The sequence below is a fragment of the Bufo bufo genome, unplaced genomic scaffold (genome assembly GCF_905171765.1).
Source record: "Bufo bufo unplaced genomic scaffold, aBufBuf1.1, whole genome shotgun sequence".
NCBI lineage: Eukaryota > Metazoa > Chordata > Amphibia > Anura > Bufonidae > Bufo > Bufo bufo.
Window position 1 is genome coordinate 27,062 of NW_024401158.1, and position 21,092 is coordinate 48,153.

A 21,092-nucleotide genomic window follows, 5' to 3' on the forward strand; every position below is an offset into this window, starting at 1 on the left:
TTTCGTGTTTGCTATCTGCATAGCTCCGCCCACACGCGACTTTTGGACACGCCTTTTCTTCGCACGAAATTCCTGGTGCGGTGCCAAAGCACGCCAAGCAGAAAGCATGATAGGAATAGTAGTGAGTGAAAGGAAAAAAAAAAAAAAAAAAAAAAGGATAACCATTGTTGATTGTGATGTCACGGCACCATTGTTGAGTGTTCCATCAGGGCCCTTGTGATGTCATCCAATAGCTGACCTTACTTGACCTCTTTGACCTCTTGACCTGACAAGGCTCTTGTGACACGCGCAGTGTTCCGTCCATTGAACAGACAAGGTAGGTCCAGCTGCATAGGAAGTGCTGGGCTACTTTTTAGCCACTAAGTAATCCAGTTCAAAAGATCCACAAGAGGGAGACACAGGCAAACTTTACTCATTTATTGAAGCACTGCAAAAGCTAAATGGTTACATCCAGCCAACTTGATACAAAAAAGGGTCAATTGCCTGCCAGAGACGACTCAGCAACCCTCCGAGGTGTGCACAACAGGCCCAAATCAAACGTGGAGGAGGGGAGGTCCAAACAATTCATTCAGGTGATAAGCCAATTAACCAATCATCAGTCTTAATTGGATCCAGGGTGTGTGTGACGACACTGGGGCTGAATGGGTTGCTTGGTGCTGGAAACAACCGACAGCTGATGCAATTAGGAGATTGACAGACTAGATGCAGGTATTATATGCAAAAAGCAACACTGCACTGACTGGGCAGACAGAGGAGAAGCTGAAGGAGGCACGACACACACAACTTTCCACTTGCTTGGCTGGAAGGATGATGCTTGCAATCCATTTCAATTTCATTCTGTTTTTTCATACTGGATTAGAAGGGGTGCACCGGTCCTGGAGGTACTGCAATACCAGGTCAATGCGTGGAGTGGACAGAGCAAGCTCTTTTTCCATCTCCCTGTTCGAAAAATCCATTTAATATATGGTCCCCAGATAGGGGACGTATCAGATATTAAACTGATAAGAACAGATACTACACTTGATCTTAGCCAAAAGGCCGAGAAGCGATAACCTGAAAAGGGTTCGCAGTACAGGCCGATGGTCCCCAATGCAGAGCACTAATGAAGGCAATAGACTACTGTCCCCAGCCCAATACACAGTCCGGGAGGCTTCTTTCTCTCACAAACCGGGGAAAACGTTCACGCGCGTCCTACGCACAGAAGTCACACCAGCATGCTTCTTTTCGTGTTTGCTATCTGCATAGCTCCGCCCACACGCGACTTTTGGACACGCCTTTTCTTCGCACGAAATTCCTGGTGCGGTGCCAAAGCACGCCAAGCAGAAAGCATGATAGGAATAGTAGTGAGTGAAAGGAAAAAAAAAAAAAAAAAAAAAAGGATAACCATTGTTGATTGTGATGTCACGGCACCATTGTTGAGTGTTCCATCAGGGCCCTTGTGATGTCATCCAATAGCTGACCTTACTTGACCTCTTTGACCTCTTGACCTGACAAGGCTCTTGTGACACGCGCAGTGTTCCGTCCATTGAACAGACAAGGTAGGTCCAGCTGCATAGGAAGTGCTGGGCTACTTTTTAGCCACTAAGTAATCCAGTTCAAAAGATCCACAAGAGGGAGACACAGGCAAACTTTACTCATTTATTGAAGCACTGCAAAAGCTAAATGGTTACATCCAGCCAACTTGATACAAAAAAGGGTCAATTGCCTGCCAGAGACGACTCAGCAACCCTCCGAGGTGTGCACAACAGGCCCAAATCAAACGTGGAGGAGGGGAGGTCCAAACAATTCATTCAGGTGATAAGCCAATTAACCAATCATCAGTCTTAATTGGATCCAGGGTGTGTGTGACGACACTGGGGCTGAATGGGTTGCTTGGTGCTGGAAACAACCGACAGCTGATGCAATTAGGAGATTGACAGACTAGATGCAGGTATTATATGCAAAAAGCAACACTGCACTGACTGGGCAGACAGAGGAGAAGCTGAAGGAGGCACGACACACACAACTTTCCACTTGCTTGGCTGGAAGGATGATGCTTGCAATCCATTTCAATTTCATTCTGTTTTTTCATACTGGATTAGAAGGGGTGCACCGGTCCTGGAGGTACTGCAATACCAGGTCAATGCGTGGAGTGGACAGAGCAAGCTCTTTTTCCATCTCCCTGTTCGAAAAATCCATTTAATATATGGTCCCCAGATAGGGGACGTATCAGATATTAAACTGATAAGAACAGATACTACACTTGATCTTAGCCAAAAGGCCGAGAAGCGATAACCTGAAAAGGGTTCGCAGTACAGGCCGATGGTCCCCAATGCAGAGCACTAATGAAGGCAATAGACTACTGTCCCCAGCCCAATACACAGTCCGGGAGGCTTCTTTCTCTCACAAACCGGGGAAAACGTTCACGCGCGTCCTACGCACAGAAGTCACACCAGCATGCTTCTTTTCGTGTTTGCTATCTGCATAGCTCCGCCCACACGCGACTTTTGGACACGCCTTTTCTTCGCACGAAATTCCTGGTGCGGTGCCAAAGCACGCCAAGCAGAAAGCATGATAGGAATAGTAGTGAGTGAAAGGAAAAAAAAAAAAAAAAAAAAAGGATAACCATTGTTGATTGTGATGTCACGGCACCATTGTTGAGTGTTCCATCAGGGCCCTTGTGATGTCATCCAATAGCTGACCTTACTTGACCTCTTTGACCTCTTGACCTGACAAGGCTCTTGTGACACGCGCAGTGTTCCGTCCATTGAACAGACAAGGTAGGTCCAGCTGCATAGGAAGTGCTGGGCTACTTTTTAGCCACTAAGTAATCCAGTTCAAAAGATCCACAAGAGGGAGACACAGGCAAACTTTACTCATTTATTGAAGCACTGCAAAAGCTAAATGGTTACATCCAGCCAACTTGATACAAAAAAGGGTCAATTGCCTGCCAGAGACGACTCAGCAACCCTCCGAGGTGTGCACAACAGGCCCAAATCAAACGTGGAGGAGGGGAGGTCCAAACAATTCATTCAGGTGATAAGCCAATTAACCAATCATCAGTCTTAATTGGATCCAGGGTGTGTGTGACGACACTGGGGCTGAATGGGTTGCTTGGTGCTGGAAACAACCGACAGCTGATGCAATTAGGAGATTGACAGACTAGATGCAGGTATTATATGCAAAAAGCAACACTGCACTGACTGGGCAGACAGAGGAGAAGCTGAAGGAGGCACGACACACACAACTTTCCACTTGCTTGGCTGGAAGGATGATGCTTGCAATCCATTTCAATTTCATTCTGTTTTTTCATACTGGATTAGAAGGGGTGCACCGGTCCTGGAGGTACTGCAATACCAGGTCAATGCGTGGAGTGGACAGAGCAAGCTCTTTTTCCATCTCCCTGTTCGAAAAATCCATTTAATATATGGTCCCCAGATAGGGGACGTATCAGATATTAAACTGATAAGAACAGATACTACACTTGATCTTAGCCAAAAGGCCGAGAAGCGATAACCTGAAAAGGGTTCGCAGTACAGGCCGATGGTCCCCAATGCAGAGCACTAATGAAGGCAATAGACTACTGTCCCCAGCCCAATACACAGTCCGGGAGGCTTCTTTCTCTCACAAACCGGGGAAAACGTTCACGCGCGTCCTACGCACAGAAGTCACACCAGCATGCTTCTTTTCGTGTTTGCTATCTGCATAGCTCCGCCCACACGCGACTTTTGGACACGCCTTTTCTTCGCACGAAATTCCTGGTGCGGTGCCAAAGCACGCCAAGCAGAAAGCATGATAGGAATAGTAGTGAGTGAAAGGAAAAAAAAAAAAAAAAAAAAAGGATAACCATTGTTGATTGTGATGTCACGGCACCATTGTTGAGTGTTCCATCAGGGCCCTTGTGATGTCATCCAATAGCTGACCTTACTTGACCTCTTTGACCTCTTGACCTGACAAGGCTCTTGTGACACGCGCAGTGTTCCGTCCATTGAACAGACAAGGTAGGTCCAGCTGCATAGGAAGTGCTGGGCTACTTTTTAGCCACTAAGTAATCCAGTTCAAAAGATCCACAAGAGGGAGACACAGGCAAACTTTACTCATTTATTGAAGCACTGCAAAAGCTAAATGGTTACATCCAGCCAACTTGATACAAAAAAGGGTCAATTGCCTGCCAGAGACGACTCAGCAACCCTCCGAGGTGTGCACAACAGGCCCAAATCAAACGTGGAGGAGGGGAGGTCCAAACAATTCATTCAGGTGATAAGCCAATTAACCAATCATCAGTCTTAATTGGATCCAGGGTGTGTGTGACGACACTGGGGCTGAATGGGTTGCTTGGTGCTGGAAACAACCGACAGCTGATGCAATTAGGAGATTGACAGACTAGATGCAGGTATTATATGCAAAAAGCAACACTGCACTGACTGGGCAGACAGAGGAGAAGCTGAAGGAGGCACGACACACACAACTTTCCACTTGCTTGGCTGGAAGGATGATGCTTGCAATCCATTTCAATTTCATTCTGTTTTTTCATACTGGATTAGAAGGGGTGCACCGGTCCTGGAGGTACTGCAATACCAGGTCAATGCGTGGAGTGGACAGAGCAAGCTCTTTTTCCATCTCCCTGTTCGAAAAATCCATTTAATATATGGTCCCCAGATAGGGGACGTATCAGATATTAAACTGATAAGAACAGATACTACACTTGATCTTAGCCAAAAGGCCGAGAAGCGATAACCTGAAAAGGGTTCGCAGTACAGGCCGATGGTCCCCAATGCAGAGCACTAATGAAGGCAATAGACTACTGTCCCCAGCCCAATACACAGTCCGGGAGGCTTCTTTCTCTCACAAACCGGGGAAAACGTTCACGCGCGTCCTACGCACAGAAGTCACACCAGCATGCTTCTTTTCGTGTTTGCTATCTGCATAGCTCCGCCCACACGCGACTTTTGGACACGCCTTTTCTTCGCACGAAATTCCTGGTGCGGTGCCAAAGCACGCCAAGCAGAAAGCATGATAGGAATAGTAGTGAGTGAAAGGAAAAAAAAAAAAAAAAAAAAAGGATAACCATTGTTGATTGTGATGTCACGGCACCATTGTTGAGTGTTCCATCAGGGCCCTTGTGATGTCATCCAATAGCTGACCTTACTTGACCTCTTTGACCTCTTGACCTGACAAGGCTCTTGTGACACGCGCAGTGTTCCGTCCATTGAACAGACAAGGTAGGTCCAGCTGCATAGGAAGTGCTGGGCTACTTTTTAGCCACTAAGTAATCCAGTTCAAAAGATCCACAAGAGGGAGACACAGGCAAACTTTACTCATTTATTGAAGCACTGCAAAAGCTAAATGGTTACATCCAGCCAACTTGATACAAAAAAGGGTCAATTGCCTGCCAGAGACGACTCAGCAACCCTCCGAGGTGTGCACAACAGGCCCAAATCAAACGTGGAGGAGGGGAGGTCCAAACAATTCATTCAGGTGATAAGCCAATTAACCAATCATCAGTCTTAATTGGATCCAGGGTGTGTGTGACGACACTGGGGCTGAATGGGTTGCTTGGTGCTGGAAACAACCGACAGCTGATGCAATTAGGAGATTGACAGACTAGATGCAGGTATTATATGCAAAAAGCAACACTGCACTGACTGGGCAGACAGAGGAGAAGCTGAAGGAGGCACGACACACACAACTTTCCACTTGCTTGGCTGGAAGGATGATGCTTGCAATCCATTTCAATTTCATTCTGTTTTTTCATACTGGATTAGAAGGGGTGCACCGGTCCTGGAGGTACTGCAATACCAGGTCAATGCGTGGAGTGGACAGAGCAAGCTCTTTTTCCATCTCCCTGTTCGAAAAATCCATTTAATATATGGTCCCCAGATAGGGGACGTATCAGATATTAAACTGATAAGAACAGATACTACACTTGATCTTAGCCAAAAGGCCGAGAAGCGATAACCTGAAAAGGGTTCGCAGTACAGGCCGATGGTCCCCAATGCAGAGCACTAATGAAGGCAATAGACTACTGTCCCCAGCCCAATACACAGTCCGGGAGGCTTCTTTCTCTCACAAACCGGGGAAAACGTTCACGCGCGTCCTACGCACAGAAGTCACACCAGCATGCTTCTTTTCGTGTTTGCTATCTGCATAGCTCCGCCCACACGCGACTTTTGGACACGCCTTTTCTTCGCACGAAATTCCTGGTGCGGTGCCAAAGCACGCCAAGCAGAAAGCATGATAGGAATAGTAGTGAGTGAAAGGAAAAAAAAAAAAAAAAAAAAAGGATAACCATTGTTGATTGTGATGTCACGGCACCATTGTTGAGTGTTCCATCAGGGCCCTTGTGATGTCATCCAATAGCTGACCTTACTTGACCTCTTTGACCTCTTGACCTGACAAGGCTCTTGTGACACGCGCAGTGTTCCGTCCATTGAACAGACAAGGTAGGTCCAGCTGCATAGGAAGTGCTGGGCTACTTTTTAGCCACTAAGTAATCCAGTTCAAAAGATCCACAAGAGGGAGACACAGGCAAACTTTACTCATTTATTGAAGCACTGCAAAAGCTAAATGGTTACATCCAGCCAACTTGATACAAAAAAGGGTCAATTGCCTGCCAGAGACGACTCAGCAACCCTCCGAGGTGTGCACAACAGGCCCAAATCAAACGTGGAGGAGGGGAGGTCCAAACAATTCATTCAGGTGATAAGCCAATTAACCAATCATCAGTCTTAATTGGATCCAGGGTGTGTGTGACGACACTGGGGCTGAATGGGTTGCTTGGTGCTGGAAACAACCGACAGCTGATGCAATTAGGAGATTGACAGACTAGATGCAGGTATTATATGCAAAAAGCAACACTGCACTGACTGGGCAGACAGAGGAGAAGCTGAAGGAGGCACGACACACACAACTTTCCACTTGCTTGGCTGGAAGGATGATGCTTGCAATCCATTTCAATTTCATTCTGTTTTTTCATACTGGATTAGAAGGGGTGCACCGGTCCTGGAGGTACTGCAATACCAGGTCAATGCGTGGAGTGGACAGAGCAAGCTCTTTTTCCATCTCCCTGTTCGAAAAATCCATTTAATATATGGTCCCCAGATAGGGGACGTATCAGATATTAAACTGATAAGAACAGATACTACACTTGATCTTAGCCAAAAGGCCGAGAAGCGATAACCTGAAAAGGGTTCGCAGTACAGGCCGATGGTCCCCAATGCAGAGCACTAATGAAGGCAATAGACTACTGTCCCCAGCCCAATACACAGTCCGGGAGGCTTCTTTCTCTCACAAACCGGGGAAAACGTTCACGCGCGTCCTACGCACAGAAGTCACACCAGCATGCTTCTTTTCGTGTTTGCTATCTGCATAGCTCCGCCCACACGCGACTTTTGGACACGCCTTTTCTTCGCACGAAATTCCTGGTGCGGTGCCAAAGCACGCCAAGCAGAAAGCATGATAGGAATAGTAGTGAGTGAAAGGAAAAAAAAAAAAAAAAAAAAAAGGATAACCATTGTTGATTGTGATGTCACGGCACCATTGTTGAGTGTTCCATCAGGGCCCTTGTGATGTCATCCAATAGCTGACCTTACTTGACCTCTTTGACCTCTTGACCTGACAAGGCTCTTGTGACACGCGCAGTGTTCCGTCCATTGAACAGACAAGGTAGGTCCAGCTGCATAGGAAGTGCTGGGCTACTTTTTAGCCACTAAGTAATCCAGTTCAAAAGATCCACAAGAGGGAGACACAGGCAAACTTTACTCATTTATTGAAGCACTGCAAAAGCTAAATGGTTACATCCAGCCAACTTGATACAAAAAAGGGTCAATTGCCTGCCAGAGACGACTCAGCAACCCTCCGAGGTGTGCACAACAGGCCCAAATCAAACGTGGAGGAGGGGAGGTCCAAACAATTCATTCAGGTGATAAGCCAATTAACCAATCATCAGTCTTAATTGGATCCAGGGTGTGTGTGACGACACTGGGGCTGAATGGGTTGCTTGGTGCTGGAAACAACCGACAGCTGATGCAATTAGGAGATTGACAGACTAGATGCAGGTATTATATGCAAAAAGCAACACTGCACTGACTGGGCAGACAGAGGAGAAGCTGAAGGAGGCACGACACACACAACTTTCCACTTGCTTGGCTGGAAGGATGATGCTTGCAATCCATTTCAATTTCATTCTGTTTTTTCATACTGGATTAGAAGGGGTGCACCGGTCCTGGAGGTACTGCAATACCAGGTCAATGCGTGGAGTGGACAGAGCAAGCTCTTTTTCCATCTCCCTGTTCGAAAAATCCATTTAATATATGGTCCCCAGATAGGGGACGTATCAGATATTAAACTGATAAGAACAGATACTACACTTGATCTTAGCCAAAAGGCCGAGAAGCGATAACCTGAAAAGGGTTCGCAGTACAGGCCGATGGTCCCCAATGCAGAGCACTAATGAAGGCAATAGACTACTGTCCCCAGCCCAATACACAGTCCGGGAGGCTTCTTTCTCTCACAAACCGGGGAAAACGTTCACGCGCGTCCTACGCACAGAAGTCACACCAGCATGCTTCTTTTCGTGTTTGCTATCTGCATAGCTCCGCCCACACGCGACTTTTGGACACGCCTTTTCTTCGCACGAAATTCCTGGTGCGGTGCCAAAGCACGCCAAGCAGAAAGCATGATAGGAATAGTAGTGAGTGAAAGAAAAAAAAAAAAAAAAAAAAAAGGATAACCATTGTTGATTGTGATGTCACGGCACCATTGTTGAGTGTTCCATCAGGGCCCTTGTGATGTCATCCAATAGCTGACCTTACTTGACCTCTTTGACCTCTTGACCTGACAAGGCTCTTGTGACACGCGCAGTGTTCCGTCCATTGAACAGACAAGGTAGGTCCAGCTGCATAGGAAGTGCTGGGCTACTTTTTAGCCACTAAGTAATCCAGTTCAAAAGATCCACAAGAGGGAGACACAGGCAAACTTTACTCATTTATTGAAGCACTGCAAAAGCTAAATGGTTACATCCAGCCAACTTGATACAAAAAAGGGTCAATTGCCTGCCAGAGACGACTCAGCAACCCTCCGAGGTGTGCACAACAGGCCCAAATCAAACGTGGAGGAGGGGAGGTCCAAACAATTCATTCAGGTGATAAGCCAATTAACCAATCATCAGTCTTAATTGGATCCAGGGTGTGTGTGACGACACTGGGGCTGAATGGGTTGCTTGGTGCTGGAAACAACCGACAGCTGATGCAATTAGGAGATTGACAGACTAGATGCAGGTATTATATGCAAAAAGCAACACTGCACTGACTGGGCAGACAGAGGAGAAGCTGAAGGAGGCACGACACACACAACTTTCCACTTGCTTGGCTGGAAGGATGATGCTTGCAATCCATTTCAATTTCATTCTGTTTTTTCATACTGGATTAGAAGGGGTGCACCGGTCCTGGAGGTACTGCAATACCAGGTCAATGCGTGGAGTGGACAGAGCAAGCTCTTTTTCCATCTCCCTGTTCGAAAAATCCATTTAATATATGGTCCCCAGATAGGGGACGTATCAGATATTAAACTGATAAGAACAGATACTACACTTGATCTTAGCCAAAAGGCCGAGAAGCGATAACCTGAAAAGGGTTCGCAGTACAGGCCGATGGTCCCCAATGCAGAGCACTAATGAAGGCAATAGACTACTGTCCCCAGCCCAATACACAGTCCGGGAGGCTTCTTTCTCTCACAAACCGGGGAAAACGTTCACGCGCGTCCTACGCACAGAAGTCACACCAGCATGCTTCTTTTCGTGTTTGCTATCTGCATAGCTCCGCCCACACGCGACTTTTGGACACGCCTTTTCTTCGCACGAAATTCCTGGTGCGGTGCCAAAGCACGCCAAGCAGAAAGCATGATAGGAATAGTAGTGAGTGAAAGGAAAAAAAAAAAAAAAAAAAAAGGATAACCATTGTTGATTGTGATGTCACGGCACCATTGTTGAGTGTTCCATCAGGGCCCTTGTGATGTCATCCAATAGCTGACCTTACTTGACCTCTTTGACCTCTTGACCTGACAAGGCTCTTGTGACACGCGCAGTGTTCCGTCCATTGAACAGACAAGGTAGGTCCAGCTGCATAGGAAGTGCTGGGCTACTTTTTAGCCACTAAGTAATCCAGTTCAAAAGATCCACAAGAGGGAGACACAGGCAAACTTTACTCATTTATTGAAGCACTGCAAAAGCTAAATGGTTACATCCAGCCAACTTGATACAAAAAAGGGTCAATTGCCTGCCAGAGACGACTCAGCAACCCTCCGAGGTGTGCACAACAGGCCCAAATCAAACGTGGAGGAGGGGAGGTCCAAACAATTCATTCAGGTGATAAGCCAATTAACCAATCATCAGTCTTAATTGGATCCAGGGTGTGTGTGACGACACTGGGGCTGAATGGGTTGCTTGGTGCTGGAAACAACCGACAGCTGATGCAATTAGGAGATTGACAGACTAGATGCAGGTATTATATGCAAAAAGCAACACTGCACTGACTGGGCAGACAGAGGAGAAGCTGAAGGAGGCACGACACACACAACTTTCCACTTGCTTGGCTGGAAGGATGATGCTTGCAATCCATTTCAATTTCATTCTGTTTTTTCATACTGGATTAGAAGGGGTGCACCGGTCCTGGAGGTACTGCAATACCAGGTCAATGCGTGGAGTGGACAGAGCAAGCTCTTTTTCCATCTCCCTGTTCGAAAAATCCATTTAATATATGGTCCCCAGATAGGGGACGTATCAGATATTAAACTGATAAGAACAGATACTACACTTGATCTTAGCCAAAAGGCCGAGAAGCGATAACCTGAAAAGGGTTCGCAGTACAGGCCGATGGTCCCCAATGCAGAGCACTAATGAAGGCAATAGACTACTGTCCCCAGCCCAATACACAGTCCGGGAGGCTTCTTTCTCTCACAAACCGGGGAAAACGTTCACGCGCGTCCTACGCACAGAAGTCACACCAGCATGCTTCTTTTCGTGTTTGCTATCTGCATAGCTCCGCCCACACGCGACTTTTGGACACGCCTTTTCTTCGCACGAAATTCCTGGTGCGGTGCCAAAGCACGCCAAGCAGAAAGCATGATAGGAATAGTAGTGAGTGAAAGGAAAAAAAAAAAAAAAAAAAAAAGGATAACCATTGTTGATTGTGATGTCACGGCACCATTGTTGAGTGTTCCATCAGGGCCCTTGTGATGTCATCCAATAGCTGACCTTACTTGACCTCTTTGACCTCTTGACCTGACAAGGCTCTTGTGACACGCGCAGTGTTCCGTCCATTGAACAGACAAGGTAGGTCCAGCTGCATAGGAAGTGCTGGGCTACTTTTTAGCCACTAAGTAATCCAGTTCAAAAGATCCACAAGAGGGAGACACAGGCAAACTTTACTCATTTATTGAAGCACTGCAAAAGCTAAATGGTTACATCCAGCCAACTTGATACAAAAAAGGGTCAATTGCCTGCCAGAGACGACTCAGCAACCCTCCGAGGTGTGCACAACAGGCCCAAATCAAACGTGGAGGAGGGGAGGTCCAAACAATTCATTCAGGTGATAAGCCAATTAACCAATCATCAGTCTTAATTGGATCCAGGGTGTGTGTGACGACACTGGGGCTGAATGGGTTGCTTGGTGCTGGAAACAACCGACAGCTGATGCAATTAGGAGATTGACAGACTAGATGCAGGTATTATATGCAAAAAGCAACACTGCACTGACTGGGCAGACAGAGGAGAAGCTGAAGGAGGCACGACACACACAACTTTCCACTTGCTTGGCTGGAAGGATGATGCTTGCAATCCATTTCAATTTCATTCTGTTTTTTCATACTGGATTAGAAGGGGTGCACCGGTCCTGGAGGTACTGCAATACCAGGTCAATGCGTGGAGTGGACAGAGCAAGCTCTTTTTCCATCTCCCTGTTCGAAAAATCCATTTAATATATGGTCCCCAGATAGGGGACGTATCAGATATTAAACTGATAAGAACAGATACTACACTTGATCTTAGCCAAAAGGCCGAGAAGCGATAACCTGAAAAGGGTTCGCAGTACAGGCCGATGGTCCCCAATGCAGAGCACTAATGAAGGCAATAGACTACTGTCCCCAGCCCAATACACAGTCCGGGAGGCTTCTTTCTCTCACAAACCGGGGAAAACGTTCACGCGCGTCCTACGCACAGAAGTCACACCAGCATGCTTCTTTTCGTGTTTGCTATCTGCATAGCTCCGCCCACACGCGACTTTTGGACACGCCTTTTCTTCGCACGAAATTCCTGGTGCGGTGCCAAAGCACGCCAAGCAGAAAGCATGATAGGAATAGTAGTGAGTGAAAGGAAAAAAAAAAAAAAAAAAAAAGGATAACCATTGTTGATTGTGATGTCACGGCACCATTGTTGAGTGTTCCATCAGGGCCCTTGTGATGTCATCCAATAGCTGACCTTACTTGACCTCTTTGACCTCTTGACCTGACAAGGCTCTTGTGACACGCGCAGTGTTCCGTCCATTGAACAGACAAGGTAGGTCCAGCTGCATAGGAAGTGCTGGGCTACTTTTTAGCCACTAAGTAATCCAGTTCAAAAGATCCACAAGAGGGAGACACAGGCAAACTTTACTCATTTATTGAAGCACTGCAAAAGCTAAATGGTTACATCCAGCCAACTTGATACAAAAAAGGGTCAATTGCCTGCCAGAGACGACTCAGCAACCCTCCGAGGTGTGCACAACAGGCCCAAATCAAACGTGGAGGAGGGGAGGTCCAAACAATTCATTCAGGTGATAAGCCAATTAACCAATCATCAGTCTTAATTGGATCCAGGGTGTGTGTGACGACACTGGGGCTGAATGGGTTGCTTGGTGCTGGAAACAACCGACAGCTGATGCAATTAGGAGATTGACAGACTAGATGCAGGTATTATATGCAAAAAGCAACACTGCACTGACTGGGCAGACAGAGGAGAAGCTGAAGGAGGCACGACACACACAACTTTCCACTTGCTTGGCTGGAAGGATGATGCTTGCAATCCATTTCAATTTCATTCTGTTTTTTCATACTGGATTAGAAGGGGTGCACCGGTCCTGGAGGTACTGCAATACCAGGTCAATGCGTGGAGTGGACAGAGCAAGCTCTTTTTCCATCTCCCTGTTCGAAAAATCCATTTAATATATGGTCCCCAGATAGGGGACGTATCAGATATTAAACTGATAAGAACAGATACTACACTTGATCTTAGCCAAAAGGCCGAGAAGCGATAACCTGAAAAGGGTTCGCAGTACAGGCCGATGGTCCCCAATGCAGAGCACTAATGAAGGCAATAGACTACTGTCCCCAGCCCAATACACAGTCCGGGAGGCTTCTTTCTCTCACAAACCGGGGAAAACGTTCACGCGCGTCCTACGCACAGAAGTCACACCAGCATGCTTCTTTTCGTGTTTGCTATCTGCATAGCTCCGCCCACACGCGACTTTTGGACACGCCTTTTCTTCGCACGAAATTCCTGGTGCGGTGCCAAAGCACGCCAAGCAGAAAGCATGATAGGAATAGTAGTGAGTGAAAGGAAAAAAAAAAAAAAAAAAAAAGGATAACCATTGTTGATTGTGATGTCACGGCACCATTGTTGAGTGTTCCATCAGGGCCCTTGTGATGTCATCCAATAGCTGACCTTACTTGACCTCTTTGACCTCTTGACCTGACAAGGCTCTTGTGACACGCGCAGTGTTCCGTCCATTGAACAGACAAGGTAGGTCCAGCTGCATAGGAAGTGCTGGGCTACTTTTTAGCCACTAAGTAATCCAGTTCAAAAGATCCACAAGAGGGAGACACAGGCAAACTTTACTCATTTATTGAAGCACTGCAAAAGCTAAATGGTTACATCCAGCCAACTTGATACAAAAAAGGGTCAATTGCCTGCCAGAGACGACTCAGCAACCCTCCGAGGTGTGCACAACAGGCCCAAATCAAACGTGGAGGAGGGGAGGTCCAAACAATTCATTCAGGTGATAAGCCAATTAACCAATCATCAGTCTTAATTGGATCCAGGGTGTGTGTGACGACACTGGGGCTGAATGGGTTGCTTGGTGCTGGAAACAACCGACAGCTGATGCAATTAGGAGATTGACAGACTAGATGCAGGTATTATATGCAAAAAGCAACACTGCACTGACTGGGCAGACAGAGGAGAAGCTGAAGGAGGCACGACACACACAACTTTCCACTTGCTTGGCTGGAAGGATGATGCTTGCAATCCATTTCAATTTCATTCTGTTTTTTCATACTGGATTAGAAGGGGTGCACCGGTCCTGGAGGTACTGCAATACCAGGTCAATGCGTGGAGTGGACAGAGCAAGCTCTTTTTCCATCTCCCTGTTCGAAAAATCCATTTAATATATGGTCCCCAGATAGGGGACGTATCAGATATTAAACTGATAAGAACAGATACTACACTTGATCTTAGCCAAAAGGCCGAGAAGCGATAACCTGAAAAGGGTTCGCAGTACAGGCCGATGGTCCCCAATGCAGAGCACTAATGAAGGCAATAGACTACTGTCCCCAGCCCAATACACAGTCCGGGAGGCTTCTTTCTCTCACAAACCGGGGAAAACGTTCACGCGCGTCCTACGCACAGAAGTCACACCAGCATGCTTCTTTTCGTGTTTGCTATCTGCATAGCTCCGCCCACACGCGACTTTTGGACACGCCTTTTCTTCGCACGAAATTCCTGGTGCGGTGCCAAAGCACGCCAAGCAGAAAGCATGATAGGAATAGTAGTGAGTGAAAGGAAAAAAAAAAAAAAAAAAAAAAGGATAACCATTGTTGATTGTGATGTCACGGCACCATTGTTGAGTGTTCCATCAGGGCCCTTGTGATGTCATCCAATAGCTGACCTTACTTGACCTCTTTGACCTCTTGACCTGACAAGGCTCTTGTGACACGCGCAGTGTTCCGTCCATTGAACAGACAAGGTAGGTCCAGCTGCATAGGAAGTGCTGGGCTACTTTTTAGCCACTAAGTAATCCAGTTCAAAAGATCCACAAGAGGGAGACACAGGCAAACTTTACTCATTTATTGAAGCACTGCAAAAGCTAAATGGTTACATCCAGCCAACTTGATACAAAAAAGGGTCAATTGCCTGCCAGAGACGACTCAGCAACCCTCCGAGGTGTGCACAACAGGCCCAAATCAAACGTGGAGGAGGGGAGGTCCAAACAATTCATTCAGGTGATAAGCCAATTAACCAATCATCAGTCTTAATTGGATCCAGGGTGTGTGTGACGACACTGGGGCTGAATGGGTTGCTTGGTGCTGGAAACAACCGACAGCTGATGCAATTAGGAGATTGACAGACTAGATGCAGGTATTATATGCAAAAAGCAACACTGCACTGACTGGGCAGACAGAGGAGAAGCTGAAGGAGGCACGACACACACAACTTTCCACTTGCTTGGCTGGAAGGATGATGCTTGCAATCCATTTCAATTTCATTCTGTTTTTTCATACTGGATTAGAAGGGGTGCACCGGTCCTGGAGGTACTGCAATACCAGGTCAATGCGTGGAGTGGACAGAGCAAGCTCTTTTTCCATCTCCCTGTTCGAAAAATCCATTTAATATATGGTCCCCAGATAGGGGACGTATCAGATATTAAACTGATAAGAACAGATACTACACTTGATCTTAGCCAAAAGGCCGAGAAGCGATAACCTGAAAAGGGTTCGCAGTACAGGCCGATGGTCCCCAATGCAGAGCACTAATGAAGGCAATAGACTACTGTCCCCAGCCCAATACACAGTCCGGGAGGCTTCTTTCTCTCACAAACCGGGGAAAACGTTCACGCGCGTCCTACGCACAGAAGTCACACCAGCATGCTTCTTTTCGTGTTTGCTATCTGCATAGCTCCGCCCACACGCGACTTTTGGACACGCCTTTTCTTCGCACGAAATTCCTGGTGCGGTGCCAAAGCACGCCAAGCAGAAAGCATGATAGGAATAGTAGTGAGTGAAAGGAAAAAAAAAAAAAAAAAAAAAGGATAACCATTGTTGATTGTGATGTCACGGCACCATTGTTGAGTGTTCCATCAGGGCCCTTGTGATGTCATCCAATAGCTGACCTTACTTGACCTCTTTGACCTCTTGACCTGACAAGGCTCTTGTGACACGCGCAGTGTTCCGTCCATTGAACAGACAAGGTAGGTCCAGCTGCATAGGAAGTGCTGGGCTACTTTTTAGCCACTAAGTAATCCAGTTCAAAAGATCCACAAGAGGGAGACACAGGCAAACTTTACTCATTTATTGAAGCACTGCAAAAGCTAAATGGTTACATCCAGCCAACTTGATACAAAAAAGGGTCAATTGCCTGCCAGAGACGACTCAGCAACCCTCCGAGGTGTGCACAACAGGCCCAAATCAAACGTGGAGGAGGGGAGGTCCAAACAATTCATTCAGGTGATAAGCCAATTAACCAATCATCAGTCTTAATTGGATCCAGGGTGTGTGTGACGACACTGGGGCTGAATGGGTTGCTTGGTGCTGGAAACAACCGACAGCTGATGCAATTAGGAGATTGACAGACTAGATGCAGGTATTATATGCAAAAAGCAACACTGCACTGACTGGGCAGACAGAGGAGAAGCTGAAGGAGGCACGACACACACAACTTTCCACTTGCTTGGCTGGAAGGATGATGCTTGCAATCCATTTCAATTTCATTCTGTTTTTTCATACTGGATTAGAAGGGGTGCACCGGTCCTGGAGGTACTGCAATACCAGGTCAATGCGTGGAGTGGACAGAGCAAGCTCTTTTTCCATCTCCCTGTTCGAAAAATCCATTTAATATATGGTCCCCAGATAGGGGACGTATCAGATATTAAACTGATAAGAACAGATACTACACTTGATCTTAGCCAAAAGGCCGAGAAGCGATAACCTGAAAAGGGTTCGCAGTACAGGCCGATGGTCCCCAATGCAGAGCACTAATGAAGGCAATAGACTACTGTCCCCAGCCCAATACACAGTCCGGGAGGCTTCTTTCTCTCACAAACCGGGGAAAACGTTCACGCGCGTCCTACGCACAGAAGTCACACCAGCATGCTTCTTTTCGTGTTTGCTATCTGCATAGCTCCGCCCACACGCGACTTTTGGACACGCCTTTTCTTCGCACGAAATTCCTGGTGCGGTGCCAAAGCACGCCAAGCAGAAAGCATGATAGGAATAGTAGTGAGTGAAAGGAAAAAAAAAAAAAAAAAAAAAGGATAACCATTGTTGATTGTGATGTCACGGCACCATTGTTGAGTGTTCCATCAGGGCCCTTGTGATGTCATCCAATAGCTGACCTTACTTGACCTCTTTGACCTCTTGACCTGACAAGGCTCTTGTGACACGCGCAGTGTTCCGTCCATTGAACAGACAAGGTAGGTCCAGCTGCATAGGAAGTGCTGGGCTACTTTTTAGCCACTAAGTAATCCAGTTCAAAAGATCCACAAGAGGGAGACACAGGCAAACTTTACTCATTTATTGAAGCACTGCAAAAGCTAAATGGTTACATCCAGCCAACTTGATACAAAAAAGGGTCAATTGCCTGCCAGAGACGACTCAGCAACCCTCCGAGGTGTGCACAACAGGCCCAAATCAAACGTGGAGGAGGGGAGGTCCAAACAATTCATTCAGGTGATAAGCCAATTAACCAATCATCAGTCTTAATTGGATCCAGGGTGTGTGTGACGACACTGGGGCTGAATGGGTTGCTTGGTGCTGGAAACAACCGACAGCTGATGCAATTAGGAGATTGACAGACTAGATGCAGGTATTATATGCAAAAAGCAACACTGCACTGACTGGGCAGACAGAGGAGAAGCTGAAGGAGGCACGACACACACAACTTTCCACTTGCTTGGCTGGAAGGATGATGCTTGCAATCCATTTCAATTTCATTCTGTTTTTTCATACTGGATTAGAAGGGGTGCACCGGTCCTGGAGGTACTGCAATACCAGGTCAATGCGTGGAGTGGACAGAGCAAGCTCTTTTTCCATCTCCCTGTTCGAAAAATCCATTTAATATATGGTCCCCAGATAGGGGACGTATCAGATATTAAACTGATAAGAACAGATTTTTTTTTTTTTTTTTTTTTTTATTTTTATTTTCAAATAAAGTCAAAATTCATATATACAGAAGAAAAAAAAAACACATCATCAAAAGACAACAAACACAATACATCATAACTTAATTCAATACTTGATCAACGATCTCCATTTTTTAAACTTCCATACTCCCTCTGAATCTATACCTCCACCATACTGTCTATCCCATAAATGAATTACATAAAGTCTAGACAGAACTAACTTAACACAGTCACACTCAGGCACTACTTCTTTCTTGAACACTAATAAATTCCTCACATCCCACAGACTCTCCATAACACATACCATTATATACCACAAAATCCTTGTATTCATCCTACCACGCGCACCAATACCAAACATCGCCACTTTCCAGTCCATATACGCAACACCCGTCAACTCTTTAACTAAACCTCCCACTCTTTTCCATACATCATTTGCATACCCACAATCCCAAAATAAATGTCTTACAGACTCACATCCCCCGCACCCATCTCTTGGACAAACTTCTGACCTAATTAAATCCCTTTTTTTCTGGACTTCACGCACAGGCAATATGTTTTGCAACCCCATCCACACAATATCTTTCTGTCTATTTGATATGCCTACTATTGAACATTTCTTCCACACTACTGATGCAACATCCGACCTTAACCCTACAATATCACATGCAACCTCATTTTCTCTAAATTTAGCCATCACCTTTTTCTTATCTTTAAACACTTCCATTCTCACAGCCAATAAATCAAATTTCCTAATAAACCTTTCAACCACTTCATACCACACTGGACATTTAAACGACACAGGCACTCTAGCATCTCTTTCACACCACTTCAACCCATACATCATCCATCCAGCCATGTATCTTACCATATATGCACTCTTATTCTGTTTCTCCACCAACACCACAAAACTTTTAATATAATTCAAACCAAGAAAAATTTCAAACTTAGGGAAATCCAAACCACCATTCACACTTCTTTTATACACATACTCTCTTTTCAGCTTCTCCATACGTCCTCCCCAAAGAAACGTAAACACCAGTTTCTCAACTTTCGCAACTTTTTTTGAACATGCAGGGTATACTCCTGCTACAAAAAGGATAATTGGCAAAATAACAGCTTTTATAATCAATACTTTCCCTGTGAGTGAAAGATCTCTTAACCTCCAGAAATTTAATTTCCTCTCAATCTTTCTCCCACATTCATCCCAACTCTCATTCCCTTTCAAATCATCATTAAACAAAATACCTAACACCTTCACCTCATTATTCTCATTCTTAACATCTTCCAGACAAATACTCCTATCCCCAAAACATTTAAACACACATTTATTCCAGTTAATTTTAAAGGCAGACGCACCACAAAACATATCCAACCATAACCTTCCTCTCCTAATAGCAGCCATATTATCACTTACAATCACCACATCATCCATGTATCCTAACACTTTCACACATTTACCCATACTCCCCGGAATCAACATACCTCTCATAACTTTATCCTTCCTTATTAAACACATTAATACCTCAATCACACTAATGAAAAGCACAGGAGACATTGGGCAGCCTTGTCTCACACCACTCCATACATTCACCTTTTTACTCAACCAACCATTTATCATAAACTCACTTGACACCCCACTATACAAACTCTTCACACAGTCCACAAACTTCTTTGGAAAACCCATTCGCTCTAGAACTGCAAACATAAAACAGTGTGCCACTCTGTCAAATGCTTTCTCAAAATCTATCGCTAGTAACATGCATTTCTGTTTTCTACTCATGCAATCTCCAATCAAATCTCTCAATAGAACTAAATTTTCATTCATACTTCTCCCAGGCACAGCACAAACTTGATCTTCATTCACAACCTTATCAATCACACCACGCATCCGATTAGCCAACAATTTACCAAATACCTTATAATCAGCATTTAATAAAGTTATTGGTCTCCAATTCTCGAGTTTATTTTTGTCACCCTTTTTAAAAATCAGAACTACCACGCCTTCTTTCATCGACTCCCCTATTACACCATTTTCCCACATATACCTACATACTTCCAAAAAATCATTTCCCATCCAGTCCCATGCTCTCACATACAACTCAATCGGAATACCATCCTTACCCGGTGTCTTATTTTTTTTACAACTCCACACAATCTTCTTTATTTCTTCTGTAGAAATATCCTCACACACCAAACTCTGACTTTCTACATTTAATTTTTCATCCAAAACATTCATTACCTCCATCATAAGGTCCTTATCAATCCACTTCAACCCATACAAATTTCCATAGAACTCTTCCACTGCCCCAATCACACTTTTACCCCTAACACACTCTCCCTTGCTATCAACCACTTCCAACATATCTTCCTTTTTACCACACACCTTTTTGAAAAAAAACCTAGAACATTTTTCATTCTTCTCAATCATATCAACTTTCGCCCTAAAAATAATCTCTTTACCCTTTCTCTCCATAAACACTTTCTTTTCCCTTTTAACAACTTCCAACAAATCTTTCACATCTACACCCATTGCACTCAATTTCCACAACCACTCAGCTCTCCTATTTAATTCATTGTATTCATTCCTCCTCTTCCTCGCCCTCTTATACCCCCATTTCTTGAAAAAAAGTTTTATTCTTGATTTCATCCAATCCCACCAACACAAAACATTCACAAAATCATCCTTTCTGAATTTCCATCTTTCATACTGGTACTTAAACACTCTCATCACCATCTCATCATCTAACAAACCCATATTCAGTTTCCACACACCTCTACCATATGTAATCTCCTCATCTCCTTCCACCCAAACAGACAAGCACATGTGATCAGAAAAAATAACATCAAGGTATAACATTTTCCTACAAAATAAATTTTTGGAAAGAAAAACAAAATCAATCCTAGAAAAAAAATCACCCCTATCTGCTTTAAAGGTAGCAGGTGGGGGTTTACCTAACATCAATGCAG

General features: G+C 45.3%; 14 non-coding genes and 1 pseudogene across 14 annotated transcripts; all 15 read right to left on the bottom strand.

Moving 5' to 3' along the window:
• Positions 1-859: 859 nt before the first annotated feature.
• Positions 860-1,050, bottom strand: LOC120984725. Its single transcript, XR_005775336.1, has one exon. It is a non-coding gene; the product is annotated as a U2 spliceosomal RNA (small nuclear RNA).
• A 1,031-nt stretch (positions 1,051-2,081) lies between these two features.
• On the bottom strand, positions 2,082-2,272 carry LOC120984727. The gene has a single exon (XR_005775338.1). It is a non-coding gene; the product is annotated as a U2 spliceosomal RNA (small nuclear RNA).
• A 1,030-nt stretch (positions 2,273-3,302) lies between these two features.
• On the bottom strand, positions 3,303-3,493 carry LOC120984728. Its single transcript, XR_005775339.1, has one exon. It is a non-coding gene; the product is annotated as a U2 spliceosomal RNA (small nuclear RNA).
• Positions 3,494-4,523: 1,030 nt separating this feature from the next.
• Positions 4,524-4,714, bottom strand: LOC120984729. The gene has a single exon (XR_005775340.1). It is a non-coding gene; the product is annotated as a U2 spliceosomal RNA (small nuclear RNA).
• A 1,030-nt stretch (positions 4,715-5,744) lies between these two features.
• On the bottom strand, positions 5,745-5,935 carry LOC120984730. Its single transcript, XR_005775341.1, has one exon. It is a non-coding gene; the product is annotated as a U2 spliceosomal RNA (small nuclear RNA).
• A 1,030-nt stretch (positions 5,936-6,965) lies between these two features.
• On the bottom strand, positions 6,966-7,156 carry LOC120984731. The gene has a single exon (XR_005775342.1). It is a non-coding gene; the product is annotated as a U2 spliceosomal RNA (small nuclear RNA).
• A 1,031-nt stretch (positions 7,157-8,187) lies between these two features.
• Positions 8,188-8,378, bottom strand: LOC120984732. The gene has a single exon (XR_005775343.1). It is a non-coding gene; the product is annotated as a U2 spliceosomal RNA (small nuclear RNA).
• A 1,030-nt stretch (positions 8,379-9,408) lies between these two features.
• LOC120984733 lies at positions 9,409-9,599 on the bottom strand. The gene has a single exon (XR_005775344.1). It is a non-coding gene; the product is annotated as a U2 spliceosomal RNA (small nuclear RNA).
• A 1,030-nt stretch (positions 9,600-10,629) lies between these two features.
• LOC120984734 lies at positions 10,630-10,820 on the bottom strand. The gene has a single exon (XR_005775345.1). It is a non-coding gene; the product is annotated as a U2 spliceosomal RNA (small nuclear RNA).
• A 1,031-nt stretch (positions 10,821-11,851) lies between these two features.
• Positions 11,852-12,042, bottom strand: LOC120984736. The gene has a single exon (XR_005775346.1). It is a non-coding gene; the product is annotated as a U2 spliceosomal RNA (small nuclear RNA).
• Positions 12,043-13,072: 1,030 nt separating this feature from the next.
• LOC120984737 lies at positions 13,073-13,263 on the bottom strand. Its single transcript, XR_005775347.1, has one exon. It is a non-coding gene; the product is annotated as a U2 spliceosomal RNA (small nuclear RNA).
• Positions 13,264-14,293: 1,030 nt separating this feature from the next.
• LOC120984739 lies at positions 14,294-14,484 on the bottom strand. Its single transcript, XR_005775349.1, has one exon. It is a non-coding gene; the product is annotated as a U2 spliceosomal RNA (small nuclear RNA).
• Positions 14,485-15,515: 1,031 nt separating this feature from the next.
• On the bottom strand, positions 15,516-15,706 carry LOC120984740. Its single transcript, XR_005775350.1, has one exon. It is a non-coding gene; the product is annotated as a U2 spliceosomal RNA (small nuclear RNA).
• Positions 15,707-16,736: 1,030 nt separating this feature from the next.
• On the bottom strand, positions 16,737-16,927 carry LOC120984741. The gene has a single exon (XR_005775351.1). It is a non-coding gene; the product is annotated as a U2 spliceosomal RNA (small nuclear RNA).
• Positions 16,928-17,957: 1,030 nt separating this feature from the next.
• On the bottom strand, positions 17,958-18,164 carry LOC120984715 (annotated as a pseudogene).
• Positions 18,165-21,092: the final 2,928 nt, after the last annotated feature.